This window comes from Lygodium microphyllum, chromosome 1 (assembly GCF_053477565.2).
Source record: "Lygodium microphyllum isolate KBCC chromosome 1, Lygodium_microphyllum_v1.1.10, whole genome shotgun sequence".
In the NCBI taxonomy this organism is placed as follows: domain Eukaryota; kingdom Viridiplantae; phylum Streptophyta; class Polypodiopsida; order Schizaeales; family Lygodiaceae; genus Lygodium; species Lygodium microphyllum.
In genome coordinates this window covers 6,176,343-6,185,745 of record NC_141135.1, presented here as the reverse complement: position 1 = coordinate 6,185,745, position 9,403 = coordinate 6,176,343, and the positions used below count along the sequence as shown (strand labels likewise).

General features: G+C 41.0%; 1 pseudogene; it reads left to right on the top strand.

Moving 5' to 3' along the window:
* The first annotated feature begins 611 nt into the window (after positions 1-611).
* Positions 612-1,759, top strand: LOC148040810 (putative germin-like protein subfamily 2 member 5 pseudogene; annotated as a pseudogene).
* Positions 1,760-9,403: the final 7,644 nt, after the last annotated feature.

Below are 9,403 nucleotides of genomic sequence, written 5' to 3'. Positions count from 1 at the left end.
AATCGAGGGTGTTGATAGCTACACAAGATTGATGAAGAATAGACGAAAGCTTGCAATTACTTGCAGTTGAGTCGTGTTAACGACAAATTGGTGATGTGTGGCTAAGTGGAAAGGGTTGGGTTCAATGAGTGGCAAATTATAGGAACCGGTACGAACGAGCGATTACGGTTCAAAGCAGTGTGAAGCAGGATGGCGGGCGGGGGCTCTCCAAGAGCTAGACACATGTCCCAGGTATGTTGAGATCTAAAGGAAGGAGTTTGATTGTACAGGCTTGCTGGTGAGCACTCTGACGGAAGGTTAGTTGTTTGCAAAGATGCAAGTAGATCACGTAAATGTGTGCGTGTAAAGAATAGTTTCACGGAAAGCAAAAAGCGATTGCCAAGAGTGAGAAAGCTTATGCGTGTAAAGGTGGAGCCTGATCGGAGTCAAAAGCTTGGACGTCGACAGAACGAAAGACGGGAGGTTATCGACTTGCGATTGAGCATGGTAACAGCGACCAGTACAAGCGGACAAGAAACTTCGTATGCAGGGATCAGTACTCGTGCATGCGATGACGATTCTATATATATCTACGCGGGTCTCTTACGGGTTTACAATCAGATTCAGGTCATTTCTATCCATCAATCAATCTTCCATTCCTCTAGTTCTCCTGTACCTCGTCCTCCTCTCTCTCTCTCTTTCTCTCTCTCTCTCTGGGGCTCGATCTGCACCTACCACGGGATAGAAAGTACTAGAATCCAAAGCGCCACATGATTTCGATGAGGATGATGATCACGACATCAGCTAGCCAGCGCGATGCCGGGATGAGATCGAGGAGGCTACAGATCTGCAGCGGCAGCTTGAGCAGCCACCTGGTGCTGATAGCTGTGATGGTACTGTACGCCTGCAACAATGACTATATGGGCGTAGTAGTGCGGGCGTCCGACCCGGATCCGCTTCAGGACTACTGCGTGGCGGACTTGTCGCAGACTCTGAGCGTGAACGGGTATCCCTGCAAGGAGGCAGAGAAGGTGACCGAGGAAGACTTCGTGTTCCACGGCATAGCCCAAGCTGCAGCCAACGTGAGCGAGAGCCCGGTGCTGGCAGTCCCCACTTTTGGCCTCGTGGAGCAGTTTCCAGGCCTGAACACGCTAGGGCTGTCGGTGGCGCGCCTGGACTTCGAGCCCACTGGGGTGATCGTGCCCCACACGCACCCCAGGGCCAGCGAGATCATATTTGTGCTGTCTGGCAACCTCTACTGCGCCTTCGTGGACACCTCTAACAAGCTCTTCGCCAAGGTCCTCGGCCCGGGCGACATCATGATCTTCCCACGCGGCCTCCTGCACTTCCAGCTCAACGTCGGCTCCGGCCCAGCCCACGCTATCGTCGCCCTCAACAGCCAACAGCCCGGCTTCCAACGGGTAGCCAACTCCCTCTTCACGCCCAACATCCCCAACGCCGTCCTCCGCAAGACCTTCTTCCTCGACGACGCCACGCTCGACTCCATCAAGGCCACCTTCCAGAGCATGCAAACAGCTCCCTCTCCTATTTATTGGAGTAATATATTAGGCCTAGCAGCCCGCTCTCCTATCCTGCACATGGAGCTCTAAGCCGCTTGCGTGAATAAAACATGAACCCGTGTCTGATTATTTCTCTTGAATAAATTGGAAGTCTCCCCCTTGGATATCCTACTATTATGCACCGTATTCAAGGAAAACCGTTAAATTTTAAACAAGGTTTCAAACTCGGAACTTTACAATATCTTTGGTCTAGAAATTTGAAAATGCCTCTAATTTGATTCAAAAATACCTCCAATTGTTTTAGTTAAAATGCTTTTTGTGAGCATTCACTACAACAGAAACAAGGCATCTATCATTGCGTCTATATGTGCATGTAAAAGAGCGTGTAAATAGACACGAATTTTGCATCTATATATCCGCGTAAATAGACGCCAATATAGACGCGCCTCTAGAAGCGCAATTATTTAACCACCTGAAATTGATTCTTAAGTATGCATGTGTGTGCATGATAAAAACCATAGAATTAAGAATACACATTGAATCATTGAATAAAAAAACCATAGTTAATAATTATTTTTGCATTGCTCTCTAATGAATGGCAGTTCCTCCAGTTGACAAGCCTCATATAAGTAATTAGCGGTAAGTGATAGAAACCTTATTATATAATTAGTAGTAAGCATTGCAATATGTATCTCATAATTTCTCTACTTGAAGTTGATAAAAAATACTTCATTTTTATTATGAAAATTTCAATTTAGCTTTAAACTTGACTATTAATTCTTGAGTATGCACATGTGCGCATGATAAAAATCATAGAATTAAGAATACACATTGAATCATTAAGCAAATTAAGTATGTTACAGTGAATGATCCATCTCATCTTCAATGAGATCAGCCCTTGCTAAACTATCTACTTCTAGGTCTATGTTACCAAGAGGTAACGAAACAAATAAGTCTATCCCATTATCAGATGTGTTGCTATATTGCTCAATAACTTCATCAATATCATCGACAATCACATTATTGTCTTCGTCTGCGTTTCTTTGAACATCCTCGCGAGGTTCATCTTGTACTATATCACGCATATCATCCATTATGGTGTCATCATGTACATCATCATTAATTGTTGGATTGCCATCTGCTATCTCCATGTCGGTAATATTACCATATATTGGTTTTGAACGATTAGATATAGGGATGACATACCACCATCGGTTATTGTTTACCATTGGATGATACACAACATGTATTTGAAAAAAAAAAGCAAGAAACTTAAATACTTGTTATATTGTGTATATGTATCACATGTATACATATTAAAAATTAGCTTTTGCATATATATCTGCTTGCATTGTTGAGGTAGTACTAATGTGCCATTCTTGTTTTGGTGAAATTTTGTAGAGTCAATGATTACAAAACCACTTGGATGACGTCTGATTATGCAATGCTCATAATTTGTTACAACTTCATTAAACCACTTCACATCTAGTAAATATATAAAGAATCGTCTGAAGTCAAGCTTCAAAATATCTTGGATCAAGCCACAATAACCTTCCATGGTACCATTGGCATCCTCGAAGTGAGCAAGGACACCACAATCTTGGGTATTTCTTTTTTCATCTATGCGTTGAGTTCAAAGATGTTTACCCTCACACCAAATAGCATTGAATAATGTGCACTAGTAGTAAAAGATAAAAGATCAAATATGTCAATTATTTATATAAAATATAACTTATAGAAACAAATTAATTGATAGTATATCTCACCTTTGATAAGCAACCTCGTGCGTATTCCCACTCTTCTTGAGATATATTAATTTCCTCCTCTTTTTCCATTCTCTCCATTTTCCTTTACTTATTCATTTTCCTTGAGGTATTATAGAGGTCATCTTCAAGTCTTTATCATCTTTCCATAGTCGTGGTTGAGAGGGGTCCACTTCAGCAAGATATTCAGAGATATGAACAAGGGATGATTGCACTAACCAACCCTCAGTCATGATTCCCTCAGGCCGTGCTTTTTGCCTCAAAATCTTTCAAGGTTTTCATGAAGCGCTCAAGAAAAAACATCCACCTTGCATGAACTGCCCCACAAAGTGCGATCTCATTAATCAAATGTACGAGTAAATGTAATTGAGTAGTCAAAATGGATCGAGGAAAAATTTCCTCCACCAAACAAACCACCTCAGTAGATAATACTCGAGTATCTTGCAATGTGTTTGGATCAATTTCCTTCGAGCTTATGTATCTGTCAGGCTGTATTTGAGAATTGTCTATTTTTGTGTACAAATTCAAAGATATATAATGAAATAATACAATATATACACACCTCACAAGCTCTCCCATCTTGTTAATGATATCACGTACATCTTTGGATACACAATGGAATATGCTATTAGAAAGTACGAACTGAATGTAAACAATATTCATAGATCAAATGATTAGTTGAGAAAAAAGTTATCATACCCCAAAGTTTACACATAGTTACTCCACTAAATACTATATTCATGGTTAGAGATACCCTTACTTGAATCATTTTGTGCCAATCGTGGGACTTCAAACAAGATAGTTGCTCCACACCTCTTTTCTTTTTCTTTATGAAGGCTCCCTTGAGACATCTCATACATCCTGTGGGTGTTCGAAAGCTGCATATTTGTTCCTTCACTATTTTTTCCTCGTTCTTTGACAACATCTGATGCCAGGAGGCATATTCCACGGTGGATTCCGTGAGGTTTTACGGTGGATTTCGTAAACTTAGATGACCGGGGCTCATACACAAAGAGGATTCTTTGTGCGAGAAGTTGATGGGGACGCCTGTCCTTTTCGGGCGTTTCATTAATTTAGTGTGTACATGGGTGATTCCATAGCGGGTGATTCCGCAAAATGCATATTAAATTAATAAACGTTTATGAGTTTAGAGTGCGCACTCGTAATAAATTAAGGTTAGGATTTATTTCTAACCAATTGATTTATTTATGTAGCTGAAGACTGCTAGGTATTCATTTTTGTCGGTTTAATTGTATTATTTTACTAAGGATTGTGAATGCTTCAGTTGATGTGTAGAGATAGCAGCAATGGCGGAGGAAAGCATTGGAGTCTAGCGGGTATTCGACCTTTGGACTATATTTTGATAGGCGCCACGCCTATATTTTGTTATGTCTATAGAGACATTGATTATTGATTATTATTTTGTATGCGCTTATGCGCCCGGATATGTTATTTCTATTTGGACATTGAGATTGGGCGTGCCAGACTCTATGGGCACCGTCCATTAGCTTTATTTCCCTATTTTTGTAGAAAGCAAACTCAAAAGCTAAAAGCTTGTCATATTTTTGTAATTGGGCTATTATTGAGCACGAAGATTGGAAATATACATAAAATACATGCTTTGTGAAGCGCTCACACAAGGCATGGGGGAGATTGAACCCAATTTGTCTCTTATCTCTTGTCGTGCATGCTTTTACATTGTTTTTTGTGCAAAAAGGTAGAGTTCATTGTTCTTGGGGACCTTCCAGGATTCACCATGTGAGCTATCTGCGACCGATCTGCGCACCAACATCCAAGGTGCATGGGGTAGCGCAATCTTTCCTCTCGGTCCAATGCGTGGCCAGGCTCGTCTCATGCGACCAATGTTACGTAAATCCTCCCTTACATTGACTGAATCACGAGCCCCTATCAAGTGATCCCATAATGTAGATACAACATTTTTGAATATGTACATGGGGTCCAACAGGTGATTGATCTTGAGTTCAATCTAGTACGGAAGACGAAAAAATATAGAGAACCTAACAAACAAACAATATATTATGTAAACAATTCATCATGCTAAATACTTTAAAGTCAATCGAGAGAAATACACTTCTTACCGTCTCATGCCGAGCGGAGGGTGGTTGTCGGCATTAATTTATCTCTCCTTCCAATCTTGAATGGTTAGAGATTGTGGAGTCATTCCATTAGTAGGGAAAACATATTTGGGATGGTCAATAGGAGGAAATCGATGATGATTGTCGCAGATAACCTTCTTTAAATGCACCGGCCTAGAGGAAACTAGAGAGGGACCACAAATAGGACATGCATGATATCCTGATGTGGTTAAACCTGAACAAACAAGTGAATTAATAAAATGCAATTGATTCAAGTCTTGAATTTCAAATATAGAGTTATATACATGTACCTGAACACTCTCCGTATCCTGAAAGTCATGCATGGTCCACAACAATGTGGCCTTCAACGTGAAATCTCTAGAGGATGTAGATGCACTTGTATCTTGCATCTCAATACCTTCCCATAACATTTCTAAATCTTCAATCAAAGGCTCTAAGTAAATGTCCATGTTTTTTACCTTGTGCTTTCCAGGAATCAGAAGGGACAACATTACATATCCCTTTTTAATTTCCATGAATGGAGGAATATTATAGTTCACCAATACCACTGGCCATACACTGTATGATGTGCTTTTGATGCCAAATGGATTGATTCCATCCATACCTAAACCAAATCTCAAATTTCTTGGCTCTTCTTTCAAAACGGGCCACAAATGATCTATATGTTGCCATGCCGGTGTGTCTGCAGGGATCCTCCATTTTCTATCACTTGAACGATGACTAGCATGCCATGACATGAGCTTTCCAATAGACTTACACTTGAACATAAGTTTTATACGTGGAACAATCGAAAAATATCGCAAAACCTTACGAGGCACATCCATTGACTTCATCTCCACTTCGTATCTTGATTCGCCACAAATAGGACACTCTCGTGAGAACTCATGAATCCCACGAAATAAGACACAATCATTGACACATACATGGATCTTGACATAATCGAGGCCTCCCAAAGATATCAAGTAATGTATTGCTTGCTCTCTCTTGGCAATTTGTTTTGTTTTCGAAGCATTTGTGATAATAACCTACATATATTTTTAAAAGTGAGTTAAAAAACCACCAACATATATTTCTGTCTGATTTCAAAATAGAACAATTAATATTATGATTCATAAGCCAAACTGAATTGATATCTACTTCAATAACGCATCCAAACTGACATTACTCCATCCATGAATTGTTTGCAAGTTAAGTATCTCGAGGGACGCATGAAGAATGGAGTTACTACAACCTTCATACAACGGAGTAGGTGACGCTACGTATAGTCGATTATCTAGCTTTGTAGAGTGACCTTCTCCCTGAATCGATTGTGAAAATAGATGGTGTACCATGTTGTCCAAAATCTCATCCTCTACGACTTGATGGGGCATTTCATGAGGGCTACTATCATGGTCATGAGTCTCCACTCTTCTTGAAGACTCTGCCTCCTCACGTCGACGTTTTGCAGCCTCTCGATGTCTGGGAGGGAGCATTTAAGGATGTGGCACCGCATATTGCTCAACCACAAAAGGGAGTTTCATGTACATTGATATATATTGAGTAACATAGACTAGCAACCTTAGTGTTTTAAAAAAACAATGAATACCCGTGATTTTTCTTGGTCCCATTCTCCATACAAGCTGAGGTGTGACATTGCAATTCGACGTGCTCGAAAAATACACCCTTGACAACGATCACACATGCATTTAATTTGTCGTTGTAGCCATGCATCTCGATTATGAAGACATAATGTTTCATCCTCACTTAAGGATGTGCTTGTTGACACATCAGCATGCACCACACTAGGTGATGATGACGACATGATTAAACCTAATTCATGGCAACATCAAAATATTTGTCATTCATATGTTTGTATAAAAACTTCAAGTTGGCGTATTAATTATTCTAAGATCTCAATTTGAAATACACAAAACTCATCATAAATAAATTAAAACTTATGATAAGAATTCACTATCAAAACTTATCTTAAAAACAAAAAATTATGATAAAACCTAAATGCGCGTCTATATCTGCGTTTATGTACGCGTCTAAATTAGCATCTATTTGCGCGTCTACATTCGCATCTATACGCGCATTTACGTAAACTTAGACGCGCATATACACGCCAAAATAGATGCACACGTCAAAATTCAAAACATACTTGAATCATTTCTTTTCAAACTGCGCCTTTCCTTTCCTACGTTTTTTGCAGTTCTGAAGCTCGAGTTTAGCCGACATGCAGTCTCTTCATGCCTCACCTCCTCATGACTCACCTCTTCTTTCATTTCAAACACACAAGAAGGGAAAAAGGAAAGCCAAGGAGAGGAAGAAAGAGAGAACAAGAGAGAGGAGAACAAGAGGAAGAAGAAGCAGCAAGCAAGAAGCAAGCATCAAGGGAGAGTAACTTACCAAGGAGAGGAAGAAGGAGAAGGAAGAAGTGCCACCACACGCCACACCAAACACCCAAGGTGAGTTCTCTCTCTCTCTCTCTCTCTCTCTCTCTCTCTCTCTCTCTCTCTCTCTTTGTATTAGGATTTCTGATTCCATTATGTATTGCATTTTGTAAATCATGAATGGCGATCATCGGACTGAAATCAGTCGACTGAGCGCGTCTACCAGCGCGTCTACATTTCAGTGGAGACGCAGGGATAGACGCGAAGAAATATTTTCTCTCATTGGGTCTGAGGCCGCGTCTCAGAGCGCGTGTATTCTACATTGGAGACACGAGAATACATGCGCTCTGCACAGAGACTTTGACTTCAGAGTCCAGTCTCCAAGCGTGTGTACTTTGCAGTCTACACGCGATGATACACGCGCACGCCAGAAGCATTGACCTAGAAAGCGCATCTGACAGCGCGTCTATACTGCATCTCAAATGCGCATATAGACGCGCTCTGGAGAGAGGGTTGAACTTAGGGACACGTCTGAGAGCGCGTCTATCCTGCAATTTAGACGCGGTTATACACGCACTAGCGTCAGCTTTGATAAAAAATAATTTTCATTGCCTAAATAATATATTTTTGCAATGATGAATGTGACCAATCCCATGTTTGTGTTTATCAGTTTTTTTGTTTATGAGAAGCATTAGCACTTAAGTTTTATGCTGAATGTCTAAAGAAAACTAGATTATTAGCAGTTTCAAGTGCCATGAGCATCCATGTATTTTTTTAATGTGTGAGGATCAAAAGCCTTCTCTTACATAACGATTCTAGGCTCACTGAATGATTTTTCATAATTAATGTTAGATTGGATCAAGGATTATGGCTCTTTGAAAATGTTTAGGTGTGGATAAAGGTAATATATGATTTTTTGTATGCAAACAAATTCGTCTTTTTCCTGTGTTTTTTTTGCAGATGTCGCATCCTAGTTCATCTAGCAATGACCCGGATTTGGATCACATGAATGATACATTGGTCTTTTTCGGTAGGAGGATCAATGCATTTTTTTGAGGTTTTCCTAGTAGAGAAGACTTCATGGGAGAGATGACCAGACACCTTGGCCGCTCTCCCACAGTAGACGAGGTGTTTAGCGTCATGTCTGGAATGCCTCTGATGTCTTTGCCTGGCACTACTTCCCAAACTCCAATTGTGCAGCACCTGTACATGCATCGACTGAAGCACAAGCGTCAGCCGACGCACGTACATTTGCAGAAGCACGTGCATCCAACGAGGCAGAGGGTAGTCGATAGAGAGGGAGAAGGGACAGTCGACGAGGAGGACGGGGCTTGTGTGGGGGTTGCCTAGGAGGTGGCGAGCGATCGCCCTCACCAGTAGATCACGTAGAGGAGCCTGTATGCCAGTACTATAGAGTTACAGATACTAGTGGCATCTTCCATGATGATGAAGGAAGGGATGTAATGGCATACATGAGGAGCATCGTACATGCGACGTATAAAGATTGTTTCGTCTACTTCAAAAATCAGAAAAGCAGCTTGTGGCAGGAGGTGTTGAGGGCAGTCCATAGGAGGTACCCAAATCCTGAGGGTCAGCGATTCTCGAATGATTGGAGATGCACATAAGTGAGGGATTTGCTTCACAACAAAAGA